This window comes from Lepus europaeus, chromosome 16 (genome assembly GCF_033115175.1).
Source record: "Lepus europaeus isolate LE1 chromosome 16, mLepTim1.pri, whole genome shotgun sequence".
NCBI classification, from domain to species: domain Eukaryota; kingdom Metazoa; phylum Chordata; class Mammalia; order Lagomorpha; family Leporidae; genus Lepus; species Lepus europaeus.
The window spans coordinates 63,084,449-63,107,505 of NC_084842.1; the positions used below are offsets into that span (position 1 = coordinate 63,084,449).

The window sequence follows — 23,057 nt, forward strand, 5'->3', positions numbered from 1 at the left end:
GCAGAATGTTGCTGTCTTGGGAAGGAAACGATTTTGGGTGCAGCTGCTCCTTGCAACCAAGGAAGATCCTGAAGTAGCTGACAGCTGCAGGTTGTCCATGTGCCAAGCCCCTTCAATATCGGTAACAATTTCTTCCTTGAATGGAGAATTTTGGTGACACACTCTGTCTACCACAAGATTCATAATGTCCTTGACATGGTCTACAGGAAGAAATACATAACCTTCGTGGATAAGAAGGTTGAGATTTCTTATTGTTGTGAATCTTACTCCATATTCCCTGAGATTTCAGAAAACACTGACTACTAAACTCTAATTGTATAATATCTCCAAAGCATGGCATATTCAGAATCATCCTCTCTTTAATAATCTGTTTGGTAGATACTTCTTTATATTTTGTCTTTATGACTTTTTTAAGTACTTGAAATTGAACTGAAATAATTTTTCTATATTAGTTCCCTGAGCACAAACAGAACTATTCATCTTTGCCCAAACACACCTACTTTTATACTCTTCTTTTATTAATCATGTTTTATTGAGATGTCATTCCCTTCCTCTTATCTGGGAAATGCACTCTTCAAGTTGTGTTTAAAATATTACATTACTTTAAAGTCTACTTTGACTCCTCCAGTCAAAATAGCTTTGTCCACACATTGCTTGCAAAACCAACACATTCATTACTACAGTTTTTACACATTAATCTCTTACCATGTGAGTTTAATATTCTTGAGTGCATAAGGTGGATCTTAATCATTACTTTTTATTCAGTTCTCTCATACATCACTGCATTTCTATCTATGCGCTCATAAGTATTTGCTTTAAAACTAACTTTGATAAAAAATAGCTAAATACTGGTGAAAGTAGCTGAGATTAGGATGTTAAAGTGTGGAAAAGATTAGTGAAGAACATGAGAAAATATGACAATTTGGTTTTGAAATATAATAAAAGACCATACATAGACAGACACAAATATATATGTGTTGATGAGATAATGAAGATAATAATATAAATGAGTTAGAGAATGAATGAATGTGACCTATTGAAAAGGAAATTATCCATTCAATGAAAGGAGATTTCTGGCCGGCGCCACAGCTCACTAGGCTAATCCTCCGCCTGTGGCACCGGCACCCTGGGTTCTAGTCCCGATCGGGGTGCTGGATTATGTCCCGGTGGCCCCTCTTCCAGGCCAGCTCTCTGCTGTGGCCCAGGAGTGCAGTGGAGGATGGCCCAAGTGCTTGGGCCCTGCACCCGCATGGGAGACCAAGAGAAGCACATGTCTCCTGCCTTCGGATCAGCGTGGTACGCCAGCCGCAGCGCGCAGGCCGCAGAGGCCATTGGAGGGTGAACCAACGGCAAAAGGAAGACCTTTCTCTCTGTCTCTCTCTCTCACTGTCCACTCTGCCTGTCAAAAAAATATTAAAAACAAAAATGTCTATTGAGGTCCTTGGCCCATCTCTTAAGTGGGTTGTTTGTTTCGATGTTGTGGAGCTTCTTGATTTCTTTGTAGATTCTGGTTATCAGCCCTTTATCTGTTGCATAGCTTGCAAATATTTTTTTTTCCCATTCTGTCGGTTGCCTCTTCACTTTTCCGATTGTTTCTTTTGCAGTACAGAAACTTCTCAATTTGATGCAATCCCAATAGTTAATTTTGGCTTTGACTGCCTGTGCCTCCGGGGTCTTTTCCAAGAAGTCTTTGCCTGTGCCTATATCTTGCAGGGTTTCTCTAATGTTCTCTAATAATTTGATGATGTCGGGTCGTAGATTTAAGTCTTTAATCCATGTTGAGTGAATTTTTGTGTAAGGTGAAAGGTAGGGGGTCTTGCTTCATGCTTCTGCATGTGGAAATCCAATTTTTCCAGCACCATTTATTGAAAAGACTGTTCTTACTCAGGGATTGGTTTTGGATCCTTGATCAAATATAAGTTGGCTGTAGATGTTTGGATTGATTTCTGGTGTTTCTGTTCTGTTCCACTGGTCTATCCATCTGTTTCTGTACCAGTACCATGCTGTTTTGATAACAACTGCCCTGTAGTATGTCCTGAAGTCTGGTATTGTGATGCCTCCGGGTTTGTTTTTGTTGTACAAGATTGCTTTAGCTATTCGAGGTCTCCTGTGTCTCCATATGAATTTCAGCATCATTTTTTCCAGATCTGAGAATAATGTCTTCGGTATTTTGATTGGTATTGCATTGAATCTACAAATTGCTTTTTGGAGAATGGACATTTTGATGATACTGATTCTTCCAATCCATGAGCATGAGATCCCAGTGGAAAAAATGGGGCCATCAAAGAAGGAGGTACCTTTCTCTGAAGGGAGGAGAGAACTATGACCCTGTCGGAATAAGATCGAAGTTGGCAAACTCAAGAGGTTTCCATAGCCTTGGCAACTCATGACTAGAGCCTAGGAGATTATTGACGCCATAAACAAGAGTGTCAAATTGTTAAGTCAACAACAGGAGTCACTGTGTACTTACGTCTCATGTGGGATCTGTCCTTAATGTGTTGTCCAATGTGAAGTAATGCTATAACTAGTACTCAAACAGTATTTTACACTCTGTGTTTCTGTGTGGGTGCAAACTGATGAAATCTTTATTTAATATATACTAAATCGATCTTCTGTATATAAAGATAATTGAAAATTAATCTTGATGTGAATGGAATGGGACAGGGAGCAGGAGATGGGAGGGGTGCAAGTGGGAGGGAAGTTATGGGGGGGAGCCATTGTAATCCATAAACTGTACTTTGGAAATTTATATTTACTAAATAAAAGTTTAAAAAAAAAACTGAAGTACAGAATCAATGCCAAGAAATTGACATCTGTGGGGCTGGCATTGTGATGTAGCTGGTAAAGCCAATGCCTGTGAAGACAGTATCCCCTATCGGCGCTAGTTTGGGGCCTGACTGCTCCTCTTCTGATCCAGTTCCCATCTGAAAGCCTGGGAAATCTGCAGAAAACGGCCCAAATATTTGGGCCACTGCCATGCACCTGGGAAACCCAGATGAAGTTCCTGGCTCCTGTATTCCAGCCCTGGCCATTGCAGTCATCTGGGGAGTGAACCAACAGATGGAAGGTCTCTCTCTCTCTCTGCCTATGTCTATAATACTGACTTTCAAATAAGTAAATAAAACTTAAAAGAAGAAGAAATTGACATTTGTACAAAAAATAAAACAGATCTTACTCAGATTTTACTAGTTTTATATGTTCTGATTTGCATATGGGAGTTGGCATGTGTATGTGTATGTGATTTCTTGCACTTTTGTCACATATCAGCACTAAAATATATTATTTATTTCTGAAATTTTCCATTTAATGTTTTTGAATTTCTTTTGACTGAGAATAACTAGTTCTATAGAAATTATAACTGTAATTTAGGAAGGACTACTGGGTTGTTATTCATTTTTGACAATACTATAAAGTAAATTAGTAAAATATACACTTCTTCATACATTTTAGTATAATAACTATTCGGTTAATTATCTTGATATTTACTCATTTCATTGCATGTGTCAGTATTTCATTCCTTTCTACCAATGAATAGTATTATATTGAGTACATCACAATTATTTATTCATTGATGAGTTATCATTTGAATAATTTGGAATGTGATTATTTCTTAGATAATCATTATTTCACTATCTACTGGATAACCATTGCATAATGAACTATTCATTTCCTGGTGATAACCATTTAAACTGTTGTTGCCAGCTTTTGGCTATTACAAATAAAGTTGTACTGAACATTTGTATACAAACCTTAAATAAGAATGTTTCTCTTTTTCTTAAATAAATATATAGGAGTAGGTTTTTTATGTCATATGATAGATATGTATTTAATTTTTTAAGAAACTGACAAATGTTTCCCAAGTATGTACCATTCTTAACAGCAATGTATGAAAGTCAAAAAGTATAATTAATCCAAGACTATTAGAATAACCAAATGAATGATGAGGCACATATCTGCTATGTTTCTAATATTAGAGAACTTTTCTCTGCTTATGATATTTTCCACATTCCTATCCAAAGGCATTGATGCTTTACTTCCATTGGACTCTTCAGCATTTTGCAATCCTGTCTTACTTTCCTCAGAATGACTTTTTTGTTCTTAAGAACAACATATTCTATCTTCTGCCTTGCTTAGTGATTCTCCTAAAGTCCTCTCCCTGTCTTAGGCACAGAAGACACCATGCATTAGTTATGCAGAGATCTGGCACTTCATTCTGCCAGTCAACGAAGGAATATCTTTGGAACAGTCTCTACAGTTTTGATTCCTCAGAAAAACTGCCTTGGATGGCTGCCTGCTTCTACCCAGGCTTCTTCTCGTGCTTCCTTCAGGTGCTCTCAATTTATCTGCAGTTCTTATTTCTACAAAATTTCTTTAGTGACAATCATAAATAAACACCAATAAATTTAAACTGACAACTGATGGTGGCTACCGACTGAGAAGCAACCAGGAATTTTAAATTTCACTTTCATACCTCCTCCATTTCTCTCTCTCTCTCTCTCTCTCTCTCTCTCTCTCTCTTTAATTTGGCAGGTAGAGTTATAGACAGACAGAGAGAAAGGTCATCCTTCCTTTGGTTCACCCCCTAAATGGCTGCTACGGCCGGCATTGTGCTGATCCGAAGCCAGGAGCCAGGTGCTTCTTCCTGGTCTCCCACGCGGTGCAGGCGCCCAAGCACTCGGGCCATCCTCCACTGCCCTCCCGGGCCACAGCAGAGAGCTGGACTGGAAGAGGAGCAACCAGGACTAGAACCTGGCACCCATATGGGATTCTGGCGCCGCAGGCGGAGGATTAACCAAGTGAGCCGTGGCACCAGCCTTTTATACGCTCTTAAATATTGAACATTTATACTAGAAAAAGGCAAGCTGGAGCTCAGGAGCAAGGCAGCGCCCATATAGGATGCCGGCGCTGCAGGCGGAGGATTAACCAAGTGAGCCAAGGCACCGGCCCCGACCTTCCCCTTTTTTAATCAATATCAGAACATGGTTTACACCTTTTGCCAATAAATCGACATTGCCATGGTAACCCACATTATAGTAAACATTTATATGTTATCTTTTAATCTGGTTCAATGAAATCTATAATGATAAAATCCCATTTTACTTTTATCTCACTCCATTAAGCTAGCTGTGATTAAGTCTCCTTTTCAACTCCCTGTGTGGGTAGTAAACTTTTTATTAGAAAACTTTGTATATATTTGATTCATCCTTTTGTAAACTGATTTTTCACTATTATGAGTTTCATAATGGCAGATCAAATATCACTGAATTAGAAAATCAGCTCATATATAATCTATTCAAATATAATTACATATTTATATACACACATATTTTACTTATATATATATGTATATATGTAATTTATCTTATTTCCAAAATTTGTAAAAACTGGGCCTCTAGCAGGTAGTATTTTTCACAAGGTGTGAATTCATACATTTATTAGGTGCAACTTTACAACCATTAAGCAGTATCTTCATTGACAATGGGCTATCCTGCTCTTGTAACTTTGCACTGTTTCATTATCTAAAAATATTTATGATCTTAAGTAGTACAAAAAATGAATGGTGGTCACATTTTTGTGTTATTATTTCCATATTTCAAGTCTACATTCCAACTTGAGAAAAGTTACAGCAACAATTAAAAAATAGTTTTAATTTCACTTTATAATTATAGGGATATTTCTCATAGTTTGTATTATTTAATCTGTGCCAGTCTTGCAGGCAGAGAAAACAGCTTGGAATAGTTACCTACAGTTATAACCATTCTGTCTATGAGTTATTCTAAAGTTGCCAGAGAGAGAGAGACACATTCATTAATCATGAAAACCAGCAGGGAGACTGTAAGAGTGAGTACATGTCTGTGAACAATAAAAATACGAAAAAATGGCATGGCAGTTAGATCTTTTTGCATCCTCTCAAAATCAAAATGCACTTTTGTAAGCCAAAGCTGTCTCAGCAGGGTACACCAGAACATTTAAATATTCAGTGTGGATATAATACCATAGCATTCAGAAAAGAAGAGAGGAATTTGAATGGCAAGGCTGATTCTGATTCCAGTCAGGAGTTATCTTCTTTAGAGAGAGATAGCACATTTTCAAGAACCATATGGAGATTATTATTCGCTAATATGTTTCCCTCCTCCTTCAACATACTGTATTATAATGCATGTTCTTGCTCTAATGGTCCCCTTTAGATTATCTGTATCTTCTGGAGTGTTCATTCTCGTTGTTGTCTTCTATTAGGAATTATTTAGTCAAATAACTGGTAGTCCACCTGTTTGACCTCAGGATGGAGATAAGACTATGGAAAGGGTAAGGAGTTCCTGAGATGGAAGATATAAGGACAGATCTGGATACAGGAGCACAAAGAAGTGATTTCATTGAGTAACAAATGCTAACTGAAGACTATCCAGGGACGCATCCTGTTACATAACTCAAGGGTGTGACCCTGAGGGCTTAGTATCTTTTGCCTTCTCATTGCAGGTTAAGTTCAACCACTGGGAGATGAAAGTTGGAATATGTAGGGTAGAGGGAAACAGAAGTAAGAGAGTTTTGCCTGCTCATGTCCCTCTTCATTTCTGTGATTCTGACAAATGCTTCATCCATAGTCCGACCAACATACTATTCTCTGTTTAAGAACAAACTGAAGTAGCATTCCTAAGACATACTTTCAGAAGTTGCCAAGGTAACTCTATGATCTTGATAAAATGATTAGCCTCATAAAGCTGTTCTGTTTCTGATAGCAAGTCTATCCTGCAAGCAGTGTTCCTGGTCTGCTTGAGTTGCTTTGAGAATCAAATGAAGTAATTTAAGACACAGTAAACTGTGAGTCAGTATATGAGCACGGGTATTATTATTTCATTTGATCATTTTTGAGTCTAAAATGAACCACTTCCTCACCATCAGTGATATATTATACTTATAAATGTCATATAACAGTACTGGCAAGTTGTAATATTATTTCATGTATAATCATTTAACATTTAAATAGAAAAACATTTTATTCTACAAAGAAGGATCTTTTGAATTTTCTTAGATATTCTGCCAGATTATCATGAGTGGAAAATAATTTTAACTTAATAAAATAAAATCTAATGTGTATAGCATCCTCTAAATTCTTCTATATTTAATTATATCTCACATTCAGTTGGCTTCTGACTGAACTCATGTATTCTAACAATTATTATCATTCTTTTTTTCAGATTTTGATTAACCAGTGTTGGAGAAGAGTAACTTTTGGCACCATTTGTAAAGAGAAAAAAAGACTAAATCAATTTCCCAAGATTTTGTAGCTTTAATTGTTATAAAATGTGAATTCTATGCTTATGCATTCAGAATAGGTCAACTTAGTCCACAATGTATTTTTTTACTTCTATTTCAGTATATGAATAATAAGACAATAAGGAAAGGGTACATCCTGCATTTTGCTGAATGTACAAGACTGTCATGTGGAAATGCATTTCTTTTACATACCCTTGAATGAAATATGACAAGGACTCTATTTTGTTTTATATATTTATTATTAATATAATGCCACAAAATCCCTATGATAGGAAGCAACATTTTCCTAAATTTCAATCATCATAAATTCATTGCTAACAAGATTGTATATTAAAGGGATATTGAAAATCCCATTTACTCTGTGGTCTCTATTTCAAAGAAGGAATGACTCTGCCATCTTTTTTTCCTATGGTGACATTGAGTTTTCACCATCATACCTCAGACACTTCATTTTCCTGTTTCAACATTACACAAGACGCAACATAGTAGAATTCACCTTTCCTGCAGTTTATTTAACAACAACAAAAAAGATAACCTTCAATAAGTATTCATTAAAATGTTATATCTCAGTATGTCACAAAAACCAGAATTAAAAAGTTTTCACATTTGTATGAGAATATTAGTTTTAAAATTCCACTAATGATTTGTAAAATCATGTATAACCACAATTAGTGGGGGAAAAATAAAGCTATTTCTAGACAGTTACAGCTAAGAGTGTTACAGGCCAGCATTAGCACAGCAAAAAGATGCCACTTCATTGTACTTTCAGTGGCACCTTTCACATATAAAACACAGTTTTCAGCCTTGTAACAAAGCAAATATTCTATTTAGTATTCATCATCTGAAAGAAATATTGATAGTTAACTGTATCCACAGAGATGGCTGCTAATGATGTGTTGAGACCAGGCTACCAAACCTAAAATATTTTGAACTAAAGACAGATATTTCTAAAATCCAGTTGTGAGCTTTATTTCTTCCTTAGAAAAATGTTGATATGAACTACTGTATAATAGAAATTACTATTCATTTAATGGGTAATTGCTCTCAGTGATGATTCATTGTTTGAGAAGTGAAATTTTGCTCTTTAAGAGTTTAACTGCATTTTGGAAAACTTGTCAAGCTATCACTGTGCTTAGATCTACGATGATGCTTCCATGTGGGCTCAAAAATATATGTAACCATGTTCACATACAACCACTGTTATACATTTGCCTAAACTCTCAATTTTTTAAAAAAATGTTCATTTTATGCATAAAGAATCAAAAATAAAATGCAAAGAATATTTGAACATACTTATTATCAGAAGGAATTGAGAGAACGTTGTTCTACTGACAAAGATATATCAATTCCTTAAAAATCCATTTGAAATAGCCTTTAGTTATCAAAAAAACATTTCCATTCTTTATAATTACAAAATTTATGTAATAGTTGCCATATTATTATATCCTTCTCTCCCATCCTTACCCCGTGAGTGCTGGTTTACAGCAAATGGTATGTGCATTATTTTAATATTTACACAGAATTGATTTTCCATGGTATTCTAATATTACTTTGATTAGTAGTAACTGAAGGAAGGATGCTTAAATAACCTTTTAATTAATATTTCACTGTAAATTTAGTTTATTATAAAGTTATATACATGTGTCAAATACCCATAGGTATTTGACCCATAATATAGGTTGACCCATAACATAACTGAAAACTCACATTATTATAACGTAAAATATTCTTATTCTTCTTACAAATCTATTCTTATGGAAAGGTGGTGTTTCTGCAAGGCTAGATTAGCCTCATTGACATTTTGCATGATTCTTTCTTCACTGATACACATTATGGATCAGGTTTAGTGATAGACTTAGAGAATACTGAATAAATGGTGCACAGATCTCTGTCACATTTAGTCAGTGAGTTTTACTCCAGAAAATTTTACTGTAATTGTTTTGGGGAGACAATGAAATGTAGAATGAAAAGTTCCATAGCCAGGGCTTCAAAATATCTCCTGCATCATGTTTGTTTTGCTTAATTTTTTTTTTTTTTTGATAAACAGATTTAGACAGTGTGAGAGAGAGAGAGAGACAGAGAGAAAGGTCTTCCTTTTCCATTGGTTCACCCCCCAAATGGCTTCCATGGCCGTCGAGCTGCACTGATCCGAAGCCAGGAGCCAGGTGCTTCCTCCTGGTCTCCCATGCAGGTGCAGGGCCCAAGCACTTGGGCCATCCTCCGCTGTCTTCCCGGGCCACAGCAAAGAGCAGGACTGGAACAGGAGCAACCGGGACAGAATCCGGCACCCAACCAGGACCAGAACCTAGGGTGCCGGCGCCACAGGCAGCGCTGGCCTGTTTTGCTTAATTTTCAACAATCTTTTATAACTACACTTGACAAAACACAGGTATGAAAAACCAGGGGCTTCTTGCATGCCAAGTGTATGTATGTGTATGTTTAAGTTCATTCTGCATCCTCAGTTACAAACTGAATCAATATGAGACATTTACAACTGATGCAATGAATCTATAGGATATTTCTGTGTATTTTCTTTTAAATTTTTATTAATATCAAAAGAATAGATTGTAGGTATTTAATAGGTATAATTATAAGAAAATAACCATACCTCTTCTCTCACTCTCTTTCCTTAAATTCCCCTCCTTCCTGCCTTTTTTTCTTCAGTTTTTGCAAAGTTGTAATTTCAATACATATTATAATCACAGGTTTAATTCATCAATAACCATAATATTCAACAAGTGAAAAGTAGAAAGACCACAGTTCCAAAGGAGTATAAAAAAAAGGCTAAAAGCATTAATCATATCACAAGATGTCCATTTAATTCCTAAATACTTTTTGTGTTCTATATTATCTTCCACATATTTGTCTTTTTTGGGACTGGCTTATTTCACAAAGCATAATAGTTACCAGTTGACTCTTTTTTTCCCCCAACAGGAGAGGATTGCTTTTTTTTTTTTTTATGGCTGAGTAGTATTTCACACTGGGTTGATTCCAAATGTTAGCTATTGTGAATTGAGCTTCAATAAATATGGAGGGTGTAGATAACTCTTTCAAATGCTGATTCCATTTAGTTTGGGTAAATTCCCAGAAGTGAGATGGCTGGGTAATACGGTAGATCTATTTTCGTATTTATGGGGAATCTCCATAATGTCATACATAATGGTTTTACTAGTTTACATTTCTACCAACAGTGGATTACAGTACCTTTTAACCTAAATCCTTGCCAGCATTTTTTTTAAATTTTTAAATGATAGCCATTCTAACTGTGGTGAGGTAAACTTCATTGTGCTTTTCATTGTCATTCCCTAAACATCTTTTCATGTGACTGCTGGCCATTTGAATTTCATCCTTTGAAAAATGTCTATCGATGTTCTTTGCCCATTTCTTTTTTTTATCTTTTTTTTAAACTTTATTTAATGAATATAAATTTCAAAAGTACAGCTTATGGATTACAATGGCTGCCCCCCCCATAACTTCCCTCCCACCTGCAACCCTCCCCTTTCCCATTCCCTCTCCCCTTCCATTCACATCAAGATTCATTTTCAATTCTCTTTATATACAGAAGATTAGTTTGTATATATTAAGTAAAGATTTCAACAGTTTGCACTCACATAGCAACACACAGTGAAAACTACTGTTGGAGTACTAGCTATAGCATTAAATAACAGTGTACAGCATATTAAAGACAGAGATCCTACATGATATTTTTAAAAAATTGATTAATTTTCTATGCAATTTCCAATTTAAAACCAAGTTTTTCTTTTTCATTTTCAATTATCTTTATATACAGAAGATCAATTCAGTATATACTAAGTAAAGATTTCATCAGTTTGCACCCACACAGAAACACAAAGTGTAAAAATACTGTTTCAGTACTAGTTATAGCATTACTTCACATTGGACAACACATTAAGGACAGATCCCACATGAGACATAAGTACACAGTGACTCCTGTTGTTGACTTAACAATTTGACACTCTTGTTTATGGCTTCAGTAATCTCCCTAGGCTCTAGTCATGAGTTGCCAAGGCTATGGAAGCCTCTTGAGTTTGCCAAATTCGATCTTATTCTGACAGGGTCATAGTTCTCTCCTCCCTTCATAGAAAGGTACCTCCTTCTTTGATGGCCCTGTTCTTTCCACTGGGATCTCACTCACAGAGATCTTTCATTTAGTTTTTTTTTTTTTTTTTTTGCCAGAGTGTCTTGACTTTCCATGCCTAAAATACTCTCATGGGATCTTCAGCCAGATCCGAATGCCTTAAGGGCCAATTCTGAGGCCAGAGTGTTATTTAGGACATCTGCCATTCTATGAGTCTGCTGTGTATCCCACTTCCCATGTTGGATCATTCTCTCCCTTTTTGATTCTATCAGTTAGTATTCGCAGACACCAGTCTTGTTTGTGTGATCCCTTTGACTCTTAGGCCTATCAGTGTGATCAATTGTGAACTGAAGTTGATCATTTGGACTAGTGAGATGGCATTGGTACATGCCACCTTGATGGGATTGTATTGGAATCCCCTGGCATGTTTCTAACTCCACCATTTGGGGCAAGTCCTATTGAGCATGTCTCAAATTGTACATCTCCTCCCTCTCTTATTCCCACTCTTATATTTATCTAACGTAATATGGGAGAAAATTAGAATGGGCAGGAGACTGACCACATAGAGACAATCCAAGAGTAGATTTAGTGGCTCTCCAATATGGGACATGGCCATGGCTACAGCATACAATTCCTTAAATTGGGAAGATACCTCAACAAACTCAAAATATAATTGAGGTGATTTTTTTTGGGCACTTGATGTAGGAGGGTAAACTACTACTGCAGAACAAACCTGTCCCCCATCTGTAAACACACTGACAACCTCCTTTAGGGGCCTGGTAGAGAAGAGGGTAGCAGGTATCCATGGCAGGTGGGAAAAGGAAGTTACCCACCTAGTTGGACCGTAATAGCAGTCAACTTTTCCTAGAAAACCCTCTAGAGCTAAAGACACCCTAGGGTTTTTTCTCTGTATCCATTCAAAGTCTTAGGAGCAGTAGGGGACAACAAGCATCTCAAAATCTTTGCCATAATGTGTAACAGAGGTGTCCCTCCCCTTAATGATGAGGTTTACCAATTTGTCAAGATGTGAATACACTCTAGGGCTCCTCCAATGGAGGTGTGTATCCATTGGAGAGGATTTCCTTTTTGGGTGATTACAGCCATGAGCAGTTTGGCTTCTGAAAGGATCCAAAGGCTCAAGGGACACTTAGGGTTATATCTAGCTAGTTGTACATTATCAAGGGCCGATTGGACCTCTTTTAGTATTTTGAGGTATGTTGCATTTAGACTCAGTAGGGTCCTTGTCTTTTAATAAATCAAAGAGAGGGAGAAGATCCTCAGTAGAAATATGGAGCCAGGGCCTCAGCCAATTTAGCTCCCCCAGCAGTTTTTGGAGTTCCACTAACAAATATTTGGGCTGTATTGATATCTGAGGTTTAAGGGGGAAGACAGAGTCCATATTGAGATGTGTCTCCAAGATTTTTAATGGAGGGGAAGTCTGGACCTTATCACTGGAAATATGGAGACCAGCTTGAGCTAGGAGTTTTTGTAACTGTCTGAAAGTGGACCCTAATTGTTCAAGGTTAGTAGATCCAATAATAATGTAATCCATATATATATAAAGTGTAATCCCTTCCTGTTGTAAGGGGTGCAAAACCAGGGAGACAAAATGTTGGCAAAAGGCAGGACTATTGGCCATCCCTTGGGTAAGGACCACCCATTCATATCTTTCATCTGGACCCTGAAAGTTTGTGGAGGGTACGGAGAAGGCAAATTTTTCATAATCATTAGAATTTAAGTGGATAGAAAAGAAACAATCTTTGATGTCTACTACTATAAGTTTAAATTGGAGGGTATAGGAGCGATCTAAGGCAGCCCTTGGAGGGGAGTTCCCGCCTGGGTTATGCGGTCATTGATCTTTCTAAGGTCTTGTAGCATTCTCCATTTTCCAGAAGCCTTTTGAATAACAAAAAACAGGGCTATTCCATGGACTCATAGAGGGCCTAAAATGCCCCAGTTGTAATTGTTCTGATATGATTTATTTTAATATTGACAACTTGTTTTGAGGCAGCGGCCACTGTTCCACCCATATAGATGGCCCCGGGAGCCATTGAATTGCAGGGACCAATGGAACAGTGGCTTCTAGGATTGGGGGTGAGGCCTGACCCAGGGGGCTGGAACACCAGTCCTAGAAGCCTCGAGGAGTGGGTTACCCCTGTAGTTGCTTAGGGAGCCTGGTAACTTAAATTGCTGTTGATGTTCTTCCTCCTCTAGGAGATCCTCATAGAATGCCTTATGATCTGTAGTAATATATACTTCAGCTTCTCCCAGTATATCTTGTCCCAATAGGTTAGCAGATAGACCAGTGGCCACAAGGGGGCGCACTTCTCCCTGGCTACCATCCACATCCTCCCATTTTAGGAAATCTCTAGTTTCTTCTGATCTGTTATCTCCCCCAACCCCCACCACATGAGGCCCTGGGACTAGTTTCCACTGTGGGGGAACTTCTTTTCTCAAAACCGTGTAGTCGGCCCCAGTGTCGATCAGACAGTGGAATTTCTTTCCGGCTATCAAAATATCCATCTTGAGCCTGATTCCTGGAAATAATGGGGACAGTCCAATGGGCACGGGGTGGGAGGTTCCTTTGAGAGTAAACCTAGACCTATTACCCCCTGTGCTTTGCCCATTTCTTAAACTGGATCTTTGCCCATTTCTTAAGTGGATTGTTTGTTTTGTTGTTGTTGAGTATCTTGAACTCATTATAGATACTGGATATTAAACCTCTATAGGTTGCATAGTTTGCATGTGTTTTCCCGATTCTGTTGGGTATATCTTCACTCGGTTGAGTGTTTCCTTTGCAGTGCAGAAGCATCTTAGCTTGACGTAAACTCATTTTGTTTTGATCGCATATGCTTCTGGTGTCTCTTGCAAAAAGGCTGTGTCTATACCAATATCTTGCGAAGTTTCCCTGATGTTTTCCTCTAGTAGTAATTTGATGGTAACAGGCCATAAATTAAGATCCTTGATCCTCTTTGAGTTGATTTTTGTATAGCGGATAAGGTAGAGGTCTTGTGTCTTCTGCATACAGAACTATTTGTTGAAGATACTGTCTTTTCTCCAGGGATTAATTTTAGTTAGTTTGTTAAAGATTAGTTAGTTGTAGATGAGTTGATTAATTTCTGGAATTTCTTTTTTTTCTTTTTTTTCTTTTTTTTTAACTTTTATTTAATGAATATAAATTTCCAGTGTACAGCTTATGGATTACAATGGCTTCCCCCTCCCATAACTTCCCTCCCACCCGCAACCCTCCCCTCTCCCGCTCCCTCTCCCCTTCCATTCACATTAAGATTCATTTTCAATTCTGTTTATATACAGAAGATCAATTTAGTATAAAGATTGCAACAGTTTGCACCCACATAGAAACACAAAGTGAAATATACTGTTTGAGTACTAGTTATAGCATTAAATCAAAATGTACAGCACATTAAGGACAGAGATCCCACATCAGGAGCAAGCGCACAGTGGCTCCTGTTGTTGACCCAACAAATTGACACTCTAGTTTATGGCACCAGTAACCACCCTAGGCTGTCGTCATGAGTTGCCAAGGCTATGGAAGCCTTCCAAGTTTGCCGACTCTGATCATATTTAGACAAGGTCATAAAAGACAGGGTGAGGATAGTAACCAATGATCCTAAGAGTGGCATTAACCAGGTCTGAACAATTATACAGCATTAAGTGGGGAAGAGGACCATCAGTACACACAGGTTAGGAGTAGAGCCATTGGTGGTAGAGTAGAGGTTATGATTACAAAGGAATGAGGCCCAAGTGCACTAGAAGGGTCTAGAACAAAGGACAGAGTCATTATTAGAGGAGCTAAGAAAGGTGCTGTCTAAGCTACAATTAAGTTTTCTGATTGAGAGGCAAACAGAACCTGATAGAAGGGGCTTGATAATAATCTGTTGGGCTTTAGGCCTTGTAAGTTAAGGGCCCAGAACTATCTATCTCTTCACATGGGGTATATCCTAAGGGAGGTGTGAACCTCCTAGGGGAAGGCACTCTGTTGACTTTCATTACTTGGCTGGCCTGGGAGGAGAGCTGGCCAGGTAAAGGCAGGTGGCATCTCTAACAAGAAATTTACAGTTCTGCCTGCAATGTTGCTGACCCTGCTTGGCCATCCCCTCAGCTGCAGTGGTCACTTTGGAAGTTGGGCTGAGTGAAGGGCTTTTCATCTTGGAGCCAATAAGATCTGTGGCTCTGACCTGGGCATCCTTCGACTCCAGGGCAGGTCCATTTCCAGTGGTCCAACTCTTGGCAGAGCTGCCAGGGCTCTTCACAAGCTGACTTCTGCTGAAGCCCAGGCTTACCACATTGAAAGCCACTGCAGTGGACTGGCCTGTTGGGTCTCCTTGAGGGCAGATCACCGTACAGATCAGCCATTAATAGGCCTGCCACCCATTGCTTCTGATGCCTAGCTTTCTTTTCCTCCTGGTTTTTGTTAAAGCAGACCAGAGGATGCAAGTCAAGGGAGTGCCCGTGTCCCATCTCTAATCTTCGGTGGCCTGAACTACAAGTCTATAGTCACAGGCATGTTCTGTAGTAGTTTTTCTAAGGTAGACAATGCCCATGAGGTCTAATTTCTGGAATTTCTATTCTGTTCCACTGCTCTACATGCTTGGTTTTAGTCGAGTACCAGACTGTTTTGATTATAACTGCCCTGAAATATGTCTTGGAATCTGGTATTGTGATGTCTCCAGTTTCGTTTTTCTTGTATAAAGATTATTTAGCTCATCGGGGTCTCTTGTGTTTCTATATTAATTTTAGGATCACTTTTTCAAGACCTGAGAATGTCCTTAATATTTTGATTAGGATCACATTGAATCTGAAAAGTATGAATATAAAAAATCCTTTTGGATTATATGTGTGTCTTTATTTACATAGAGGAATTAGTTTGCTTCATGTGTACTTAGATGTGTTATAAGTAAACTATATAAATTTAATGTGAAAGTACAGAAAATAAACTTACTTGTTTTGAATTGAGACAGGAGCACGTATTGTTATTTGACTTATTCATGTGCAGTAGTAACATTAAAAGCTGAAATTATTCTACTACTTTTGGAGAATAATGGAATAGCAAATCATTATATTTTTGTTTGCTTCTTGAAATGAATTATAAAAAGCTAAATATAAAATATAATAAAGGACGATAAATTTGTTCATATAACTTATTTTCATTTCATAAAAATACAATTCAAATAAATTGCTGAAATTAAAATTAGTGTTTTTCTAAGTATAATGACATTATAATGCTCACTATAAATTGAACAGAAAAATGAATAATCATTGATAGTTTTTATCTTTCTCTAAAGAATACTTAGCTCTTCAGATATTTTGCAATAAGTAGAAATCATCTTTTTTTACATTTTAGTTTAAAACACTCAATGATTATAATCACCTATTATTTTTCAGACATATTTCTAAGTAGGTATTATTGCATTGACTTTTGTCTCAGTAACCTGATGGGCTAGGTTCTATTAGTGTCTTCAATTAAAAGACATAGCAGTTAAATCCTGTTCCTTTCCTCTGCCAATTTCAGGCATCTAAATAAATTAATTCACTTTTTTTTTAAGACAATGGGGAGATTACTTAAACCAGAAGCCATAAAATGGATATGTTTCAGAAAATGTAACTTTACTTGATCTTTGTATATTTGTTTTCAGAATAATTTTAAATTTATAAAATGAAAGTTTTGAGGTAGTAATACAAAGAGCTCCCAATTATTTCTCACCGTATTTCCCTTTTGTTTTTCACAATTAATAAACTACATCCAACTTCTCCTATTTTATATTACCCAAAGTGCTTTTACCTTCACAACTGCTACTAGACTCTAATAATCAACATTTTGTCTTCAGGCTGAGTTTTGTTTTGTTTTCATTTTAGCTCCTACATGTAAAGGAGAACATGTAATATTTGTCTTTTTTTTTCTGAGTCTGAATTATTTCTTCATTCAAAATAATTTCCTCCAGTTCTACCCATTTATCTTAATGGTTTATTTATCAACATTTTTATAACTTTCATTTTAGACACCTTTCACTACATTTGCTAAATTCATTCCTAAATGTTTGTTTGTTTGTAACTACTGTTAAGGGATTTTTTCCCTGATTTCTCTTTCAGCTAGATCATTAGTAGCATACAAAAATGCTGTTGTTTTTGAATGTTGGTATTATATCCTGTGACTTACTGAGTTGGATTATTGATTCTAGCAATTTTTGGTGCAGTGATTAGGGTTTTCCAATACAACATGTTATCTCCAAACATGGGTATTTTTACTTCCTTCTCTCCAATTTCAATTGTCTTTATTTCTTTGTCCTCCTTAATGGCTCTTGCTACTACTCCCAATACTTTACTGAATGAGAGTTGTGAAATGATACAACATTGACTTGTCACATACTTGAGGATACAAACTTTCTGTTTTCCCTGATGTGTATGATATTGGCTGCTAATTTATCCACATACAGTCTTAAAAGTTTTGAGGTATGCAACTTCTTATTCATTTATTTATTTATTTATTTATTTTTGACAGGCAGAGTGGACAGTGAGAGAGAGAGAGAGACAGAGAGAAAGGTCTTCCTTTTGCCATTGGTTCACCCTCCAATGGCTGCCGCAGCCGGTGCTGCAGCCAGCGCACCGCACTGATCCGAAGGCAGGAGCCAGGTGCTTCTCCTGGTCTCCCATGGAGTGCAAGGCCCAAGCACTTGGGCCATCCTCCACTGCTTTCCCGGGCCACAGCAGAGAGCTGGCCTGGAAGAGGGGCAACCGGGACAGAATCCAGCACCCCGACCGGGACTAGAACCCGGTGTGCTGGCACTGCAAGGTGGAGGATTAGCCTATTGAGCCATGGCACTGGCTGAGGCATGTAAATTCTATACCTATTCTGTTGAGGGTTGTTTTAATTGTGAAGGGATGTTGAATCCTTTTAAAAAAAAGATTTATTTTATTTATTTGTAAGATAGCATTGCAGAAAGAGGTAGAGACAAAGAAAGAGGTCTTCTATCTGCTGATTCACTACCCAATTGGCCACAGAGGCCAGAGGTGCTCCAATCTGAACCAGGAGCCAGGAGCTTCCTGCACATGGGTGCAGGGGCCCAAGGACCTGGGTCATCTTTCACTGCTTTCCCAGGCCATAGCAGAGAGTTGGATCGGAGGAAGAGCAGCCAGGAATAGAACCAGTGCCCATATAGGATGTGGGTGCTTCAGGCCAGGGATTTAACCCACTGCGCCAAAGTGCCAGCCTAGGATGTTGAATCTTTTTTTTTTTTTTTTGACAGGCAAAGTTAGACAGTGAGAGAGAGAGAAAGAGAGAAAGGTCTTCCTTTTCCATTGGTTCACCCCCCCAAATAGCCGCCACGGCCGGCGCACTGTGTTGATCCAAAGCCAGGAGCCAGGTGTTTCCTCCTGGTCTCCCACGTGGGTGCATGGCCCAAGCATTTGTGCCATTCTCTACTGCCTTCCTGGGCCACAGCAGAGCTGGACTGGAAGAGGTGCAACCAGGGCAGAATCCGGCACCCAACCGGGACTAGAACTCAAGGTGCAAATTGAGCCATAGCACTGGCCTTGCGATGTTGAATCTTATGAACTGCTTTATCTGAATCTATTGAGATGTTCATATATTTTTTGTTCTTCATTTTGTTAATAGGTTTTATGACATATTTATTTATTTTCTAATTTTAAGCCACTTTGGTTTCTGTGGGATATATTCCACTTGATTGAGTTGTATTTTTTTTCATCTACTGTTGTTTTGATTTGCTAATATTTTGTTGACAATTTTGTAATTATATTCATCAAGGATATTGGTCTGAAGTTGTCTTTTTGAGCCATGTCTTTGTATGCTTTTGGTAATAGAATGATGTTGGCTTCGTTAAAAGAGTTTGGTAGAGGCCGGCGCCGCGGCTCAGTAGGCTAATCCTCCACCTTGCGGCACCGGCACACCGGTTTCTAGTCCCGGTCGGGGCACCGATCCTGTCCCGGTTGCCCCTCTTCCAGGCCAGCTCTCTGCTGTGGCCAGGGAGTGCAGTGGAGGATGGCCCAAGTGCTTGGGCCCTGCACCCCATGGGAGACCAGGAGAAGCATCTGGCTCCTGCCATTGGAACAGCGCGGTGTGCCAGCTGTAGCGCGCCTACCGCGGCTGCCATTGGAGGGTGAACCAACGGCAAAAAGGAAGACCTTTCTCTCTGTTTCCTTCTACTGTCCACTCTGCCTGTCAAAAATAAAAAAAAATTAAAAAAAAAAGAGTTTGGTAGAGTTCCATCTTTTCTAAGATTTTGGAATAATTATATAGATAAACTACTAAGATTAAATTAAGAAGATGGGAAAAAATCTAGACAGACTGAAAACAAGCAATGAGATTGAAGCTGGGGCCAAACATTTGGCCAATTTCTGCTGCTTTTTCCAGGGCATTATCAGGGGGATGGATTGGAAGTGGAACAGCCAGGTCATGAACCAGCACCCATATGGGATGCTGGCATTGCAGGCAAAAGCTTTACCTGCTGTGCCACAATGCCAGCCCTGACAATATATTCTTATTTCACACATTAAAAAAGAGAAATGTTGGGGGAGGGTTGTGGAATACTAGGAAGTCTTTGTTCTTAATTTGAGTATTGGTTTTGAGTGTGATCAGATGACAAAAAACTGTACAGTTATGTACATTTCTTGCTCTGTATTCTGTATTTCAATAAATTATTTAAAAAGAAAAAAAGAATCTATACAGCATTTTTTGCAATACAGAGCTTTTCCATTAACTTTTTATATTACTGTTAAATTTAGTAGGCTAGATTTTCCACCTGTATTCCAGTAACTTGTGATCTAGTTCTTTAAAATATGTATCTTTTTATTTGAAAGGTAGAGAGAGAGAGAAAGAGGTACCCTTTGCCCACTAATCCACTCACCAGTTAGCTAAAGCACCTGGGTCCTGGCCAGGCCAAAGTCAGGAGCCAGGAACTCCATCTGGATATCCCATGTGGGTGTCAGGGTTCCAATCACTTGATCTATATTTTGCTGCCTTCTCAGGAGCATTAACAGGGAGATGGATGGGAAGTGGAGCAGGTGGGAATTGAACTGGATTTCTAACGTGGGAAGCCAGCTTTGTAAGCAGTCACTTATTCTACCATGCCTAATGTGAGCCCTTGTGTTCTAGATCTTTCCCTAATCACATATGGCTTTTCAGTTAGATTCTTCTTAAATATAGAAATAATCTCATTTTCATTATCTAAATGTAATTTTGGAATGTTGTAACAATAAAGTCTTTAAAATGTAAAGCAAAGGAAAAAGCACATGCTCTCCATCATCTTAAATTGTAGCCTGGAAAGCTTACACTGAATTCTTAGGGGAAGTTAGTTTCTATTTTGCCTCTACTTTTGCACTCCCATTTACCTTGCAATTCACAGACACAACAAACACTAAGGCTGATAAAGAAAAGAAAGATTGGAAATTGAAGGTACTACCCTTTATTTTTGGGAAAATCAGCAAGCTAAATGTCCAATCTGGATCCTTTTTCTAGTGGTATGCTTTTGCATATTAGTTTTAGACCACCCCCTCCAACTCCACACCTTACTGGAAAACAAGAGATGTAATTCTTGTTATGAAAGTGATACCTCCTCTACTGGCTTTTCAGTAACTTATTCATTCAGAACTTGGCTTCTCATCATCCTATCTTCATTGGATTGATTTATAACTTACGGTAGGACTCTTGCATACATCTTCTATTAAGAAGGCTTCAGCTAGCTTACTACTGCATGGTACAGTTTTGTACATAGAATATAAGCTTTTAGAAACTTCTCTTACAGATGGAAGCATAGACCCCTATAATGACTTTCTGTTCTACTGCCATACCCATATAATCACAAAGCCATTGTCTCTCATAGTCTTCATGCTTCCCAAATTCAATTGTATACATATTAGTCTCTGAACAATCACATTGAAACAACTTCTTTTCTTTCAGCTTAAAATAAATTAGTACTTCATGTAAAGTACAAACAATTTCCTCCAAAAGTATAGTCTTTCCTTCAAAATAATTATAGTCAGCTGATTTTTAATGCCGAGAGAATCATTACTACACTCTTTTAACTTGCCTCATATAATGCAGAATGAGGTTGTTTGTACTTATTGAATTAATTCTACCAACCAGGGCCTCTGCTGAAAATCTAAGATAACAATAAATTATCACTTTAAATGTTCTGAAATATAAAGATCTTAGGATGTTGTCCTCTTTGGACCTTCAATCACTTACTCCAAATCAGGAAAGCTTAATAAGTGCATTTTTAGTTAAAATAACACAAAAGAACTATAGATTTCTCTGCACTTACAGTATAACTAAAAATCTATTATAAAAATCTGTAGACTCTACTCTGTCATCCTCAACTCTGTCAGATGAGTAGTCATAAAGTCGGGTAGGTTAGGGCATTTTGTTTCTTTTTAAAATAATTAAAATAGATTTCATTGCTCTCAGCCTTTTGGCTAAGATCAAATGTAGTATCTGTTCTTATCAATTTAAAATGGATCACAACTTATTTCTTGAACTAGATTAGTTTCAAAGATTGTGTAAGCTTTGTAAGATTAATAACTGTAGTATTTTGTTTTCCCCTTCAAACATATACAAAATTAAGTTATATATAATCTTTGGTCTTCCTATTGATTTTGAGTAGGTAAAGGGTAGAAAATGTTGACTCCCTCATGTCTCATTCAAAGTCTGGAATGCAGAAGGCAAGCAATAATTGGTAACTCAATGTCAAGAAACTGAGAGAAAGTGGTGTTCCTATTCTCTTGCCAGAACAAGAAGAGCCTTTTGGGATTTTAATAGACTCAGAGACCTATTATATTAGTCAGAGCTCTTAGCTAATGGGAAATGAATAAACCTAGAGAGGCTCTATTTTCAATTGAGCATGGAATATGGAGAGGGAATGCCAATTTGAATGTTGAATAAAAAGTCTTCTTTGACAAATTTATTGAAATTGATTTTCAAAGTAAAGTATGTAGTCAAAATTCTTGGTGCTTTGATCAGATCCTTTGATGTGAGTTGACTAAACATCAATCTCCATATATACATATACAAACCAAGAGTCAAACCAAATGATATCATGTCAATACTACTACTGATAATAATGATAACAAAAAGTGACAGAATCTTTTACTCTCAGATGTACTGTTCTGGGAATACTGTACAGATGAATTCATTTAGAACTTTTAGAAAATCAAGGAGCCAGGGATGTCATTATTGTTTTTGTTGTGCATCTGCTGTGATAAAAATATGGAAAATAGGGTAGTATTTAATACCATTGAAGCATTAAGTAGAAATGACAAGGTACTTTATTTTTAAAAAAGATTTATTTATTTATTTGAAAGTCAGAGTTACAGAAAAAGGAGACAGAAAGAGAGAGATCGTACATCCACTGGTTCATTGTCCAAGTGGCAGAAAGTGCTGGGGTTGAGACAGGCATAAGCCAAGAGCTGGGAGCTTCTTCCAGGTCTCCCAGGTGGGTAGTAGGGGCCCAAGAACTTGGGCCATCTTCCACTGCTTTTCTCAGCCCATTAGCAAGGAGCTGGATGGGAAGTAGAGCAGTGGGACACCAACAGGCTTCCTTGTGCCACAATATTGGCCCCAGAAAGTATAGAAAAGGCAAATTAGGCTAAGTTATTTTATTGGTTTATTTGAAACTGTTTAACTGTTTATATGAAGCTGTTTAATATCCTG

General features: G+C 37.7%; 1 pseudogene; it reads left to right on the forward strand.

Moving 5' to 3' along the window:
- Window positions 1-21,804: 21,804 nt before the first annotated feature.
- Window positions 21,805-21,916, forward strand: LOC133775526 (U2 spliceosomal RNA; annotated as a pseudogene).
- The last annotated feature ends 1,141 nt before the right edge of the window (window positions 21,917-23,057 follow it).